Source organism: Anguilla rostrata, chromosome 7, assembly GCF_018555375.3.
Source record: "Anguilla rostrata isolate EN2019 chromosome 7, ASM1855537v3, whole genome shotgun sequence".
NCBI lineage: Eukaryota > Metazoa > Chordata > Actinopteri > Anguilliformes > Anguillidae > Anguilla > Anguilla rostrata.
The window spans coordinates 3,129,049-3,146,819 of record NC_057939.1 but is presented as its reverse complement, the minus strand read 5'-3'; the positions used below and the strand labels follow the sequence as shown (position 1 = coordinate 3,146,819).

Below are 17,771 nucleotides of genomic sequence, written 5' to 3'. Positions count from 1 at the left end.
TGGTGGACCTCATTAAAGTATTTATTATGTATGTATATAAAACACTTTGCCCCATCTTAGGTTGTTAACTAAAAGAGGATGAATACTTGCTATATTAATGAAGTCATTTTCAGGTGTCTATCTTCATAATTCAGAAGACAACTAAATATTTTATTTAATTTTCATAATTATAGAGAACTGATTTTATGGGGATAGAAGAAATGTAAATATATTTCAATCTGACTTTGCAACTTTCACGCACAACAAGATAAAAAGTCAATTAATTTAATTTATTCACTTAAGCAGCCCGGGGAACAAGATGCACATATATTTTAGCAAAATGCCTTCTTCAGTGTGTCAGAAGGACAAGAAATAATCAACAGGGGGTGAGTTTTCTTTGGTGAGCGGTTAAGAAAAAATGACGCAGCCTCTGGCTTTGGGTGAAACTCGTATGACATCAGTCAAATCAAATCTGAAGGAACGTCTCATCTTGCGGGACCCGAAGGAAAGGCCTTCCCCCGCGACGTCGGAGTCGAAGCGCGTCTCGAGGCAAGAAGGCGTCTCTTTGGTCTCCGTGACGATGGTTTCTGTCCCCGGAAGACCTGCGGTGTGAAAGCGTCAGATGTAATTCCGAAAAGAGGAAAACCGTGCGGCAGACGGAGCTCTCAGAAAAACCACCTCCACCGCACCATTCTCTCCTCTTCAGAAGCGACACTGCGTTTACATTACATTACATTTATTTGGCAGGAGCTTTTATCCAAAACGACGTACAATCAGTGCACACCGAAGGTCACTGGAACAAGTACAAAACACAGGTCCGATAAGGTACAATACTCACTATGTAACAGTTATAGCCATGGCCATGAACACGTTAAGTCCAGTTCACACAGTAAACATTACTCTCTGACCTAACCTATGCTAAGTCAAACTAGGAGGCATGACAAGCTACAACATCAAGATAATGATACAAAGTACAATATTCTGGCATCGCAAGTATTCGTTTTTCTGTAAATTCCCCTTGATTAACAGAATTCCATGACACATCTCATCCTCCTCACACCCTTGTCAATGGTCAGGGTGCAAGTTTCATTACTGTCTCTGTGCAGAACTCAGATCTCATTTTACTTGAAAGATTCAGAGGTGAAGAAACCACATTTCCGTCCCCTCATAGAGGGCCCGCATGACTGCAGAGGCCTTCCTGGGGGTGCCAGGTTGGTCCCGAACCCACACTGCCCCCCCCTCCCCCAACCACCTGCGCACGACAACCCAATGAAGTTCCCCTGACACAACCGCTAACAACCTTCCAAAGAACCCAAAAAAAAAGGCCCAATGGGAGGGGGGGGGGGGGGGGGGTGAGGTTGGGGAGGGAGTCTACATCGAATGGGGCGTCAGTATTTTAAAGGAAATGCGCTCAGCTGAGAAACCCACTAACCAGCCGCAAATTTTCACACCCCTTGCTCTGAGCCTATGCGCCTTCGACTATAAATATCCACCAGGTTGATGCCTGAATGTCATTCGCTGTCGATGAGAGTTTAGAAACGAACTCGAAGTGGCTCAATAAAAACAAGGCAGGTGGTGCAGGAGCCTCAAAGACAAGGTTTTAGGAATTGTTAAAGCTTCGGAAGCTGCAAAAAAAAAAAAAAAAAAAAAAAAACTGCTGCAAATGAGTTTACTACACAGCCTGGCTCTTTTCTGTGGGATATACTTTGCAAGTTTAGGATGGGCTCAACCCACAGGCCTCGTCTTGTCAAACATGCAAGCGGACATCAAACAGCTGCAAGACCATTTCAAGGACTACTTTGTGAGTATAACCAGCATCTTTGATTGACTGATACTAGTGAAGCAGGGACTGTGTCGCACTGTACTGGACAGTTCTGCCCGCGTTTGAACTACAGTTTTGCTGAATATGGGTACACATGTGGCTGACTCAGTGTAAAACATTTTTTTAAAAGTGAGGACAGAATGTCTTGTTTCCATGTCTGTCATAGAAGGCACTCAGACTCCATCTCTACACAGAAACCCTCTGAAACCTTTACGGTGAAAGATCACAAATACGTGAATAGAATGTGATTAGAATTGAACATTCTAATGCTGATGTCACAGTCACTGCTGGTGAAAGCCGCAGAGTTCTAGAACCCTGACTTGGTGGAATTTAAAAATTAAAAAAAGGAAAGAAAAAAAAAACCTACTCTTCAAAGGGTTAACTAAAGCCTTTGTTCAAGTTCAAGTTCAGGCCTCCAGAAGAGTGGACTATTGCATACCCACACAGAATAGCATACTGCCTGCCTGGTGTTAATCGCTGCCTTAATGCTGCTAAGAAGGCATGAGCAAAGCCATGTTATCTTACACAGTATATACATGGTGAACACTTCTCCAGATTCTATTACAAACACACAATGGCTCAACTGCTAATCTTCTACTTTACATTTCAACGCCACTGATCGGAAAGCAAAGGCATCAGGACCCATTTTGCCACATCAGCTGACTACAAGTGTAGAAGTGGCTTCTAGTTCAGTCGCAAAATGTTTGACCAAACTCCGCCAAATGCAACTAACTCCCTCCAGCTTGGGTAGTGCGGTAATTCGGCAACTTGAAAAAGAAAAATCTGTGTTTGGTTTGAACCTCCCCCCCCACAGTGTCGGTGATAGTTATTCTGCAATTGCAACTAAACAGAGGCGCGTTTGGTGGATGTTGTGGTTCAATGCAGGCAGCCAAATCAGAGGGTCAAGCTTCTATCAGCGGAAGCCACACGAGTCAAACATTCCATTGTGACATCAGAACTCGTGCTAGACTCAATGGTTCAGTTTAGCATAAGCGTTTACTCCGTTGGTTTCAGTCATCTGCCTGCACGACTAAAACCTTTTCCTTTTTCTCTCTTCATTACAGACAAAGAACAAAATCAAATGGTATAGCCAATCTCTTTTTCCGAAGAACCCGGACATCTTTGACTTGAAATTAAGGGTAATCTACCTAGCAAACTGGATTCTAAATATTACACCTCTGTATTATTATTGAATTGAATATATATATATATATATATATAGTGATACAGCCACACAGACAATGGAAACTAAGGCTGATTTTGTACATTTTTTAAATTGTTTTTTTTGGACAGGAAGGAGAAAAGAACCTTCTGGTTGGTGAGCTGCTGAGGGTGACCCAGACAATCCTGATCAACCTGAGGAACCACACCACAGATGAGAAGATGGTGATGACCATCCATGCCATCAAGGGTCGAGTGGAGCGGCTGCAGAAGGACTTCCCGGCCCTAAAGCCGGACGTGCAGAGCAGGCTCCAGGCCCTGTGGGCCATTAAGGTCAGCAAACACTTGGGGGGTGACACGGTACCCAAGAGCTCGTCCCAGGGAACACAAAAGTAGCCAGGCTGGGTAACTCATCATAATTGGGCTGGGTAACTCATTGTACTGAGGCTGAGTAACTCATTATGGTCTGGCTGGGTGATGCCAGACGTCATTTACTGCACAGGCAAAGTCTTCAGCTGTCGTTCAGGATTCTAGCAAAGATTTCCAGGGAAGCAAACAGCAACGGGGGCAGCGTAACAACGCACAGCACAAGCTGACTCCAAAACACCCAGAGACAGATCTGCCATCTTTATTTGCACCATTGCATACATGAACAGGGTGAACGGAAGACTGAATAGAATCCAGTTGTTTTGCAGCTGAGGCCAACGCGCTGAACCGCGGACGCGGGCCGGTCGCGTTTCTTTGCCGAAAAGCTGAAGCGCTCTTCATCTTCTCCTCTTCTTTGTCTTCTCTGTCAGGCGGACCAGTTCACGATGCAGCTACAGGCGCTGCGGGAGCTGTCCGGCGTGTACAGCAGAAGTGTCAACCTGAGGAACGAGATCGAGGAGAGGAAGAAGAAAAGGAGGAGAAGAAGACAAATTTTCCAAAGCAAAATGATGCAGCAACTCTAAAGTCCATGCTCAATACTGACCATACGCCACAACGTGCCTCACCACATTGCCAGTATTTATTTGACGTATTTATTTATTTATATCATATTTATTTTTAAAAATGTATTTGTGTTTTTTTTCACACTTTTTTATGAAAAGGGATTTGACGTGGCAGTGGAATAACCTTATCAATGGATCAAGTTCTGTATAGTCTAAACAAATCACTAAATAAATCAGCTGTGAAAATATTTCTCCTGTGTTGCGTTTGGGTGTACATATGTATGTCTTGTGTACATGATTGAGAGCTGCAGGTGTGGTTAAGTATGAGTGATGGTATATGTGTATTTAACATAGATAATGTTGCATGTATATGCATGTCTCTCAAAAGGAAAGCCTTTGATAATATCTTCCCACTTCAGACACAAGAGAAGAAACATAAAATAAAAATATTTGTTACCAGTTGAAGTTTTACCATTTGATACCATAACTACACACCCCAATTTCTGTGTAGACCAGCGAAACTTTTGAAGGAAATATGCTAAGCAGTAGACAACATAAAGCCACATGTATGTGGTTGAGTAACAGAAACTGAAACAAATGTCATGTTACTGAAACACAATTTCTCAGAAAAAATCACTGCATAGTTATGTACTTTTTTTTTTTTTAAAGTGATTGATTGCATACATCTCTCGATGCTCCTGAACACATCCTCAGTGATAGAACCTGGGGTCATTGGGTGTTCCGGGTCTTTCAACATCAGACACCCTCTTTCAGGCGACTCAGCCATGGCTGATCAGACCACGACTTGTGTTCAGGTGGCATTTGCTCCTCCCCATGGACCTCCTCTCCCGATCCAGAGCCATCTCGAGGCCTTCTCTGCTGCCTCTGTGATGTTCCTGATGGCTCTTCTCCTCCCCATTCCAGTGATGCCCAGTGCACTCAAGGCTTTGCAGAGTGAATGCCCCGCAAAACCTCTACAGCCAACCTCGATAGGCATACACTAAGCCCTCCAGCCCTGCTTACGGCAGTCGATGACATGGTCTTCATGCTTGGCCCTCTTCCTCTCATGGGCCTCCTCCAGGCGGTCCTCCCACGGCACTGTTAAAAAAAAAAAGGAGGATGTTTTTGGTCGCTTCTGACACCAGGAGGATGTCCAGCCTTAGGGTGGTTGTGGAAATGTGCCATTTAAACATTCAAAATTTCAACACATTTTAACACATGTATAATGTCCTTATTAATGATGCATTGAACGTTTGTAACACTTATAATTAAATGTTACTGATACACTCAAATACAACATGCTGGGGGTTGAAACATGCTACTTCATACATGTTTGTACATGATTGGTGCATTACATACCAAGCCCATTACTCAACTGATCACATAACATACTGTAATGTGCAGGTCTTTTGACACACAAGGAAAAGCATGTCTGGGCAACATCTCCGGACCTCCATGCCTCCCAGCTAAGCCTAATATTATCAGATATTTTCACATGTGAAAAGGCAAATTGCACATGTGATTTTTTTCACAAGGGAAGTTCACCTACACCTTCCCACATGCTCAACACGTCATATGGACAAAGCGCACACAATTTGACCACCTTCACACACACGTCCTCTCTGCAGATTAATTCAGCAGAGATAGACAGGTAATTCACAATCCTATGGTAATAATAGTCCCGTATGAATAGACATCTCAGTAACTTCCCACAAAATGCGTCGCTTTTTCTTACGTAGTGTTAGTTTCGATATCTAACATCCGGGACACAGCCACTAATTCGGGTGGGGTTTCTGTGAATTTTTTTATCCTGTTAGAATGCTGTTCTGGAATTACCCACATAATACGTAAAAAGTACTTTACAGGACCTCCTGAGTAAAACGTATCCCACCAGAATTGGGCTTTATTTGTCACATTAAAGCCATTAGATTAAAAGTGTTTCTGGGTAGTCACGCTCTATACGTGAGTTTTAGAAGTTTTGATGTAAGGCAAGACAAACGAGACAGACAGAATGCAGGTAAATGTATGTAAACCACAATGTGTCCTTGGCGAAAGCAATAAAAACAATTAATATTTCAGCCTCAATAATACATTTAACGATCACACATTTAAACACAGGTGTTTATTTGCTATGGTGTGCGAAGGTGCAAATGCCTGGTTCTTTCTTAGTAAAAGTACGTGGGGGGGGGGAGAAATAAGAAATTCCATGAGGGAGCAGTAAGTCATATGTAGCAAGTGCAGGTCAAGCAAAGGTCTTTATGGGACTGATATAATAATTCTTGGGACTTCCAGGCGTATTTCCTGTGGGTTCAGGATCTCAGAGAGACTCTCTGGCGTGTCTCTTAATGGGTCCCTCAAGTGCCACGGCCCGGGTCCTGAGGGAACACACAGAGCAGAGAAGGAGTCCACAAGAGACCCAGAACCTCCTGTCCTTCATCACTGCAGAGGAGTCCACAAGAGACCCAGAACCTCCTGTCCTTCATCACTGCAGAGGAGTCCACAAGAGACCCAGAACCTCCTGTCCTTCATCACTGCAGAGGAGTCCACAAAGACCCCAGAACCAGACTCCTGTCCTTCATCGATCCCCAGACTCTGTCCTACACTGCAGAGGAGTCCACAAGAGACCCAGAACCTCCTGTCCTTCATCACTGCAGAGGAGTCCACAAGAGACCCAGAACCTCCTGTCCTTCATCACTGCAGAGGAGTCCACAAGAGACCCAGAACCTCCTGTCCTTCATCACTGCAGAGGAGTCCACAAGAGACCCAGAACCTCCTGTCCTTCATCACTGCAGAGGAGTCCACAAGAGACCCAGAACCTCCTGTCCTTCATCACTGCAGAGGAGTCCACAGAGACCAGAACCTCCTGTCCTTCATCACTGCAGAGGAGTCCACAAGAGACCCAGAACCTCCTGTCCTTCATCACTGCAGAGGAGTCCACAAGAGACCCAGAACCTCCTGTCCTTCATCACTGCAGAGGAGTCCAAAAGAGACCCAGAACCTCTTGTGCTACAGTACATCACTGTAGAGAAGGAGTCCACAAGAGACCCAGAACCTCTTGTGCTACAGTACATCACTGTAGAGAAGGAGTCCACAAGAGACCCAGAACCTCTTGTGCTACAGTACATCACTGTAGAGGAGTGACAATTTGTGCTAGTACACACTTAGAGGGAGTCCAAAGAACAGAACTCCTTTTACCTGGATACGAAGGGGGAAATCCCCTCAACGTCAGAGATGGGTGTGAGGTCTTAGCACAGTGCAGGGAGGGCATATTTTTAGGCCTATGTTTTATTGTAAAAGCAAGGTGTATGTGTGAAGGGGAGGGTAGGTGTGAAAGATATTGCTGAAGTCAGTACAGAAGGAGGAGAGCATATTTTCTGTTGCTGTTACGAAAAATACTACCATTTACGGTTCCGGCCTTGCGTTTTGGTGGCTGGAGTTTGTACCTGTAGGCCAGCCAAAATTCATCCATCTATAACAGCTCTAGCTGAAGACGCAACATGCTAAGACGAGGTGACTAATAATATGAAGTTAGGCCAATCATAGAGAGTTTGGAGCAAACTAAGATTTCTAAGGTCTGTTCTCGAACAAGTGCAGAGATATAGCAATTTTGCTGGAACCAAATCATTTTGCATGACGCCTGTGGGAGTTATTTATTTTATTTTTTTGGAAGTCTGAGCCTTGCTGAGCCACTGCATCAGGCAAATTTCAGCTTGGGCAACTCCTAAAAACATCTTTAACAAACCCACAAGGTTGTCAAAAACGAAAAAGAAATAAGAAGACAAATAAGAAGCAAAGAAAACATGCAAAAATGAATAGTCTGTGCTATTCTGATGACTCATCTCCGACATGCTGTCAGCTGGTTTGATGACTTCCTGTGTAGTTTCTTAACGCCTGCAGCAAACACCTCTGCCTAAGCTGTTTTGCACAGGGGATTGCCTTGCCATTGATTAACTGCTAACTGAGAAATGCAAGTAAGGCATTTTGGTCAGTCACACTTTATAGTGTTTCTCATAAAGGCTTTATGCAGCATATATTGTATATAATGCCTTCGCAAATGTGACATAATGGCTTCATTGCTTGGTTTAACTTGAAAGGACACACAGTAAAATACTACATAAGGCGTCTATGAATTATTTCTAAAGAAATATCTCAGCATTAGACATAATGAAAAGGGTTTCGCTTTAAATGATGTGCAGTATAATGCACATACCTCAAAACCATGAATGTTAATGATTTCACTTTAATGGGTGTACAGCAGGCCACTACATTAAGCGTCTATGTCTGTATCATAAGGCAATAGCGTAGCTTTAGGAATACTGAAACTGAGTCACACTATAGGACATGCGTTGGCATCATGTGACTATGCCTTTGCTGCATGTTTCAACCAAAAAAGTGGAAGCCAAAATGTGACCAGAAGTATATTTATTTTTTATTTCTTTCTTTTTTTCAAAATTAAAATAGAGGCAGCCATTAGAGGCAGCATGCAAATTTCAGTTAGCTTAAAATACAGACTCGAAGTCTGGGTCCAGTCTCACCGGTCAGTAGGTTTACGCCAAGACTGATTCAGGCCATTTATCCTATCTTTGTTGCCACCTTGTCCATAAAAAACAAGGAAAAAATATAGTTTGAAGTGAAACGGGTTTGTGGGCATGAGTGCATTAGATTTACATGCAAATTCCAGCACTTCGGTGGTGGGAATTCACTTGTTCTTTTAACGCTGTAGTTTCATTTGAAGAATTTACCAAACCTACAAGACAATACGGTGTGCAAAAAAACAGATCGATTTAGTTGTCTACAACTGTTATCCCGACGGTCAGCTTTCAGTTTTGTTTCTGTGCGCTTGCAGACGCTCCCCACTTCTGAGACAGCACCAGCCGTGCTTTTTTATTTTCTTTTCTCGTTGTCTCGGAAACTCCCTCTCCTCAGCCTTTCTGGTAAACAGGCTAGGGCCGTTTATGATAAGCAGTGCACTTCGCTGCAGTGTTTTAAGACCTCAGGCTCTGCTAGGGGAGAGAGGTGATGCATGCCAATGGGTGCAGGCTACAGAATCAACAAGAAAAAAAAGCTGCAATTCTTAGAAACACGATTCGTAGTATACTGAGCATTTTTTTTTTCAATAACATGCAAATTAATTTAATAATTTAGTTGCCCTCCAGGGAGCTTAATTCATACTTTACTTCACAAATATTCCATATGTTTACGCATACTGTACTAGCGACCTGTTCAGGGTGTATTCTTGCCTCTCGCCCAATGAATGCTGGGATAGGCTCCAGCACCCCCATCCTGCTGCCCACCCTCACCCCCATGACCCTGCCCAGGGTAAGCGGGTTAGATAATGGATGGATGGATGATTGGATATACACACACTAGATATAACTTTAAAACAGATGTGAAATACTCACACAGTGAGCTCCATAGTGTGGGTTATTCTTCATCATGCTGAGAATTTGTCAATCACCACCTGTAGAGGTCTTCCTGGACCAATCAGGCCCCTTGTGATTACCAAGCTCATCAGTGCTCTCTTCTAAATGGCTTCCTTGACCTTCATTGGCACAACTATGGTCCCCATGCTGACAAACGGCAATAACAGACTCCAAAGGCGACCAAAAGCCTAGAATCAAGACTAGATAATGCAAGCTCTTTTATACCTGCACTAAGGAAGCAATTGTACACACCTGACTAATCAGAAACACCTGTGAAGCCATTTGCCCCAGACATTATAGTGCCCTAAAATGGAGCGGCTATCTATAAAAAGTCCTGTCATTTTTACATGGTGGAACCGACATGTATAGAAATACCAAAAAGCTGAAAATCTGTACTTTAACCACATTTGAATCGTTTGGTTACAAATCTAAAATTGCGGAGTACAAAGACAACTCAAGAAAAAAAAAAATGTGTAAAAAAAGGTCTTTGACCCAAACATTTTGGAGCTCAGTGCACATCCTCAGGAAACACTTGCATACATGCAGTGGCATGCAAAGGTCTGAGTAACCTTGGCCAAACCACAAGTTTTGCTGAAACTCTAAGTTAGAAGTCACCGCAGCCTGTCCAGGGTGCAAAGTCAAACATCAGCTGAAGTGGTGCCCAGACTTTGCACATGCCACATTTGTGTTTTTATTTTTTAAACAACTTTCAAATTCAGAAAATAAATAGTAATAGTGCATTGAAATTTGCAGGCAAATGTCTTGTTAATGCCCAGCTAACTAGCTCTACACTGACAAATCATTTTCACTGTTACTGTTTTGGTTTGCTGTTTGCAAACTACTGTTTTGGTTCACAATCGTATTTGTCTTTAAAAACATTTTGTCAAATATACATACCAAACCCTGCAAAGATGCTTTCAAACATGCGTAAGGTCTGTTATGCAGGCTAGGGAAATGATCCAGACATAGCACTCTAAATGAACAGGGTGATAAAATGCAATAAGGTCAGCCGTTAACTTTGCAACAAGGGGGAGGGGCCACTCACCTACAGTAGGTGTGAATGCCAGTGCTTGGGAGAATCAGGCCCTGTCCACACGTATATGGACTTTTCTGAAAACGTAGTGTTTCCCCCTCCGTTTAAAAAAAAAAAAAAAAAAACCCCATCCACACGACCGACATTTTAAAAAATATCTCCGTCTGCACGAGGACACTAAAACGATTGCCGCATGCGCAATACACCAATTGCCATGGTAACTGATGCGCGAGTTGACGTCATGACGTCAGCGTTTTCATAAAGCTCCGTTCTTCTTGTCCACACGAAGACAGAGAAACCCGGAGTTTTGAAAAATCTCCACCTCGGAAGGCGTTTTCAAAAAGCTTCGTTTTCAGTGACCTAAAAAAAAAAAAAAATACAGTATACGTGTGGACAGGGCCTCATTTATCTTCGAAACTCACCTTGCAAAGATGAGGAAGTCCCGTACACAATCTCTGAGAAACATGTGGACATACTGTAGCTACAGGACCAGAGGCCTGCCGGCTAGTCTTAGTGAGCTTTCATCTCTAAGTGCAGCAGCTAAGTTGTTTAAAAAAACAAGTATCACTCATAAGTAGGCGAGGCACTGACTGGAAATGTGACCAATGTTTCACAAACCATACACCATTAGACACACACACACACACACATACACACACACACACACTCACACACATGCACACACGCACACACACACACACAAACACATACACACACACACACACACACGCACATACACAAACACACACACACACACACACGCACACACACACACACACACGCACATACACACACACACACGCACACACACACACACACACGAACATACACAACACACACACACATACACACACGCACACACACACACACGCACACACACACACACACACACGCACATACACACACACACACACACACACACACACACACACACACACACATACACACACACACACACACAAACACACACGCACACACACACACACTCACACACACACACCACAACCACAACACAACACACACACACACACACACACACACACACACACACACACACACACACACACACACACACACGCACATACACACACACTCGCTGTTAGATTAACTCTAGTCAGGCAGCCAGCAATGTGAGGCTTGTGCGAGCGGTGAACAGGCCAGATCATATTGCACCCTGACACATTTTTTTGACACATTGCCCACACTCTCAAAAAGGATGTGTTAATATCCAGCACACTGTTAGTGTTACTACGTTTGTGTTACTTTCAACACATTCGTTGTCATGGTTACTACAATCTGTGTTACAAACATACAGTTTGTGTGCTATGAATGGAGACTTTATAACGCAGACTGTTGAAATTAACACAACTTGTGTTATTCTTAACTAGACATGGAGGTGTGTTCAAGAAAGGAGTTCAAGAAAGCCAGCTCCTTCAAATTCTCTTGAATATCGGAAGCTCTGGAACCAGGAATAAGTTGCACAGTGGTCACTGGGGACTACCCTGATGGAGACTTTCTCAGAAATCAGATATTGTGAGTTCGCTGGCGCATAGCGGGCCTTGTTTGACCGCTAGCTCTGTTTCTTTTACATCCAATCAAAATCATCTCTCCTTGAAGACAGTTGTGGGGGGAAGCGCTAAGCTTTGTATTTGGAACAGGATCAGGGAATTTATCAAAAGCTCGCTCTTCTGAATCTGATCTCAGGATGTGGGCCTCCTACTCCTATACCCTCGGTGCCAATTATAAATTGTGCTGAAACAATGTCATGTTTTAGATGTGAATTTGGCACCCAATGTGGGGCCTGAGCATATTCCCACCCCAATTTGAAATAGCCAATCGCCTAGCAACCGCTAGCCGCATTCATACGCAAACCCATCGGCTATTTAGGGAGAGGGCAGACATCCGCGTGATGTCATCAGCTGCTTCTTTTACATTACATTACATTACATTTATTTATTACGCTTTTATCCAAAGCGACATACAAAAGTGCATTTCATGGTCTCTTTTAACACTCCAGATTACAGCTGATGTACAGCACACCTACAACCATAAAAAACATAAAATTACATTGTCAGCTGTCAACTCTGACTTTCAATGCCAAAATATAACGTTGGTATTCTGTATTTTCACTGTCGTTGTGAAACTGGTTGTATTCTGGCGTAATAACAACTTTGACATTTCACGGGTTAGCATTCTCAAATTAGCTGCAATTTTGTCCAAGGATATAACTAGCTGTTTCTTTTGTAGAAAACAGTGTACTTGTTGTGTTGTAAAAAAACAAAAGAGATCTTAGAAGGAGAGAGAAACGCAACATAAAGAGGTGCAGGTGGGAGATTTAAAGCAGTGTATTGATGTTACAACCCAACACAAAATATAGTTTAAGCCACAAACCACAGGGAGACATGGTTTTATGACCTGATTTCGAAGAGAGCACCAACCTGCTCTGTCTGTCAGATTTCGCAGCTCTCTGGAAAAGACGCAACGCACCGTCTCCTGGATGTATTGTCTAGAGTGACATTATCTTCTTTTATATATGAGAAGTAACCGCTCTGTCAGGTCAAAATGCTGCTTGGTTTACTTCAGCCGGAATATCTGCCGTTTGTGTTGGAAAACTGAAAAGTCTGAAAGGCTTATCGACCATCCACAGGTTTGTGCCTTACGTTCTGTGAATTGTTCAGGAGAAAGGGCGTCGTTCAGACACACAGCAAAAAGAGTGTTAAGAAGAGGTGGTCAAGGCGAATATTTGCTGATGGGCCCATTGGGTAAGTGTGTCAGTACTCCGTAGGCCATGATTAGTGCTTGTGGTTGGAAATTCTCCTTTTTGCTGGAGTGCTGAGACAATTGGTTCACCTAAATGGTGTTTGTTCATAGATTAGCCACCTTGCAATGGAAACACTGACACCAAAGACGTGAAGACATTAAAACGAATGTGTTTTCGATTGTCGCCACTTTGACATTGAACGTTGACATACATTCCTTTGCAAAGGTTATTTGAAGGTGAATTCAAAGATTGAATAAGCATCAGATTTACAGATGTATTATCAATCCATTGCTTATTCAGCCCTGTCAGTTCTGTAATCTTCATGTCAAGTCCATTCCTGGGGGTAAATTAAGAACCACGCACCCGTTGCTTTATATGGTTGTCTGTATTCATGAATGCGATGTGTAGACCATGATAATGTATCATGGCGGATAGATCAATTTTTATGAAATATTTTATGAAGCATGCATAATGCCCCATGTAATGTAATGTAATTCTTTTTTAATGCTCATAACTGCATAATGAATTTTTAATGAGGACAGAGCTACTCCTATTAACAATGACTCGTGTAAATTGGGACAGATAATACGTTTCTGAGATTCATTTATAATCCATTTTAATTTATTTCTAAACATGGAAAAAACTACAGTAGAACCTTCCGGATAGAACACTTCAAATCTGAATTTGAATCCTTACCTGGAATGGTTAGAGTATGCCAGAGTTATTGTTTAAACTATCTGACTTGATTTGATGTAGCTGTAAATCAATCTTAAATGAGTTTAAGTTCATTACCAATGATAAAACAAATAGTAAATTCAATCTCATTAGAACTTGTCATATTTCTTTCTACATTCACTGCCCTAGCAATGTCTCATTTCTAGTGACCTGCTTGACGTCTAGTCTGTTCGATTTCATTCTGGCCCTCTCTTTATGCAAATATTCCTGACATTACATAATTAAAAAAAAATTTTTTTAGCAATAGTATACGTTGTCCCTCATTGACACCACGTCATAAAAGAACCCATTAGAGTAATTTGGTATTTTTTATGACGTGAGTAATTTTTTAAAAAGAGCAAACGAAAAGAAAAAGCCACAGAAGCTGAATGTGGACCGAGTGGGTGGGGTGGGGGGGGGGGGGGGTGGGGGGTGGGTTTGTGGGGAAATCAAATGTCTAAAAGATAATGTTATGGTATAAAACTACAACAGTACTAACTTTTAATTCTTGTCTGGGATTATTAAAACATTTATTCATTAATACACATAATCTTCTCGGAGTACAGACATGCGTGTGACCTCAGTGGTCATATGACCGAATGTATTTATCAAGCGTGCATGCATGTATGCATGTACATGCACATATATGTGTGTGTATCCGTAGTCATCATGATTTGTAATCCTGCCATGTCTGTTATCCTGGTGTATTTTTCTGTTAGGGTGTCACATCTCGTTATTATTTCTTATTTGCACACAGTAGAATGTCCAGTGTTAATTAAACTCTAACAGTGTTAATTCAACTCTCAACCAATATTCCAGATATTCCACATTCCAGAATGGGGCCAAATGTTGTCTGTTAAGAGCTGAATCAAAACTGTACATTTTACTGCTGAAAATGTGTCAAGTGGATTGTTGAATTCCTGTTGTCCTTACTTTCCCGTGTAAGCATGAAGTTAATAAAAATGTCTGAAAAACGACTTGTTTCTTTTGTGTGGCATAAATCCTGTGTGCGCTGAAGTTTTTCCCGCCCTTCTTAAAAAATTTGAATATTAAGTCCCATGGTGATGCCAGATAGAAATCCTGGGGGTGGGGAGGCAAGAGACGAGAGACGAAACAGGAAGCTAAACTATCAAACCTTGGTTTCACAAAGGTGAGAACACAATGCTGCCCACACCTCCAGTTCTGATAAGCAGTGCATTGTATTTACGCAGCAACACACCAAACATCCTTCCTATAACGGACGCTTACTGTTACCATCTCGAGGCTGGACAGTCCAAGCGGTAACTCCGAAATAGAGATGTCGATTGTCGAGTGCGTGAAACGGGAGAGTTTGATTCACACGGGGCGAAACTGAAACTTCCCCTTGAATTGATACGTGGTGTTGATTAAAAAAAACCAGATATGAAGGTTGCATGGTAATGATGAGCGTGGTGTTAAAAACTGCAGTGAACTGATGAAAGTTGATTAAACTGCTAGTGAATAAATATACGTCAAGGCGATCAGATACAATGTTGAAATGGTTTGTGAATTATTTTAGTTTATCACTAAGTAATTATTTTAAATTGATAGTGTTTTAGCACTTCAATATTTAATGTAATTGCATTTTACTTGATGTGACATTTAATTTGATTCTATATATATATATATATATATGTGCATATATGTGTGTATTTTAATCAATTCAGCATTCATTTAGTAATTTTCTTTTCTTAATAAAAATGCAATGATAAACTAAGGTGAATCTCTCTGGTTTTGAAAGAATACCAACATGAAAAAGTTATTTTTTGGGGTAAATTCGGTAAGAAGGAAAGAAAACGTTAAGGCCTGCACACCACCCATCCTGTTATTACAGCACAATTTGTGTACAGTCATGACGCGTTATGTCGTTCCTATTATAGCATTATGTAGGCTTTATGGCATACAGTTTTAGTAAAGTGTTACCATCAAAACTAAAAAACATACAGCGCGTCAACTGCAAAAACACCATGGGCCCCTAAACCAACATGAGTGACAGAGCGACATGTCTGGCAAACCTGCCAGATCAGTCATACACTGCAGCCCAAATATGGTATTCTGCCGGTGAGGTTGACCACAACTTAAAACTGCCAAAAAGAAACCAGATCAAACGCGGGCCACCAGGTATTCTGGCAACGTAGCATAGCACAGAGTGGTTCTTATCTGGCATCAGGACTTCAAAGGCCTTGTAATGTACAGTAAACACACTATGATCCGTGCGGAAAGTGAAAGTAGGAACAGAATCAAAACCTCGGAATGCTAATTTTTATACAAGCAATTGTAAACATTTTGGTGGTTCAGCATCATTCATCTGTTTAAGTCAAATCAAGCCTTGGGTCACATTTGGGATTTGCGTACATCTCCGCATACAAGCAAATACACAGCCCATCTGTCGATGAGATTGTCCGCGACATTGTTTTTTTTTGCAATCAATCGCATAGCATCGTTTCCTGACCGAGACCATTGAGAACCCTTAAACGTGCTGTTTTGATTAATGAATGTCAGTGATAACGTTTCATAACGGTCCATAATTCTGCACCGATTTAAACACCCTGTAGGCTCGTTTTACATATGGACTCCAGTTTCAATGCAACTGTCCATACTTTTGACATTTAGAACTGGGCTTGTAACCTAAAGGTCGCAGGTTTGATTCCCAGGTAGGAAACTGCCGTTGTACCCTTGAGCGAGGTACTTAACCTGCATTGCTTCAATACATATCCAGTTGTATGAATGGATGTAAAGTAAATTCTGTGTAAAATAATTGTGTAAGTCGCTCCGGATAAGAGCGTCTGCTAAATGCCTGTGATGTCATCAACTAGTCAATGCAAAATGGAAGCTTTTTAAAAAGGAACAGGCGCATGCGCAGATAGGCACCAACATAAGCTGAAGCACACGCCCTCTGTCCTGAGACTGCAGGAGTGCCCTTGTGGCTGCAGCGATCTTATTTCATTTTTTTCTTTCCAACATCATGAGGTTCCCTTTTTTATTTTGAGCAAATGCAAATGTGTCTATTAAGTGCATTACCCAGAACAGGAACCGTGTGCCAGGGCACTTTACAGTAAATGAAGGCTATAGTTAGTCTGAGGAACTGATCAGACTCATTAAAAGCCCTTTAATAAATATGAAATATTCAGTCACTGTTGCATGAAAATCCTGGAGTGATTTCTTGGTGCTGTTGGATCAGGAATAGCTCATTGTTATACTTACAGGCAAATTCTCTTTCTTTTTCCTACAACAGCTTAAGCAGGGCTGTCCAGCCCTGTTCTTGGAGATCTATCATCATCATGTGAGTTTTCCTTTGAACACTAACAAAGCATTCAACAGCTGGAGATCTCATTGAGTGGGTAATTAGTAGAGTCAGGTGTGCCAAATTATGGTTGAGATTAAAACCTACGGGACGGCAGATCTCCGGGAACAGGGTAGGCTACCGCTGGCTTAGAGGCCTTTCTCCACAGTGTGATGTTCCGACAGGTCCACTCACCAAGGGGTTTGACTGTTACCATGACTACAGCAGTCCAACAAGGACCTCACAGCCTGCTGTACAGGCATAACGAGCCCCAACTGTCCTGCTAGCATCCCAACCTCTGCTGCCAGGACCCGTCCCCCCGCTCTTCAGGAACACACTACACATGCACATCTTTACGCAAGGGCGTAGTTAGGAATTCTGGGCCCCCTGAAAGAACACTGCTCTGGCCCCCAAGCCCCCCCTTCAAAAAATATTTTTTGTTTTTCTTGTCAGTGGGTCCCTAGAATTTCCGTCACCTTTTACCCGACTAGCGAAGGCCCTGTCTTCATGAGAAGCAGAGGGCTTGAAGCAGTGACGGGTTTTTGCGTTGACATTTCGCTGATCGTGTCACTTCCTGTGGCTGCTCTCGAGCTGCAGCCTGTGTGGTTGTGCATGCGTGGGTGAGATGGAACCTGTGAGTAGGGGTCT

At 42.4% G+C, this 17,771-nt stretch overlaps 1 long non-coding RNA gene across 1 annotated transcript; it reads right to left on the bottom strand.

Moving 5' to 3' along the window:
• Nucleotides 1-3,575: 3,575 nt before the first annotated feature.
• LOC135258783 (uncharacterized) lies at nucleotides 3,576-17,119 on the bottom strand. The gene is made up of 3 exons (XR_010331093.1): nucleotides 17,045-17,119; nucleotides 4,915-4,989; nucleotides 3,576-3,828 (listed from the first exon to the last, which is right to left on the bottom strand). It is a non-coding gene; the product is annotated as an uncharacterized LOC135258783 (long non-coding RNA).
• Between the last annotated feature and the right edge of the window lie 652 nt (nucleotides 17,120-17,771).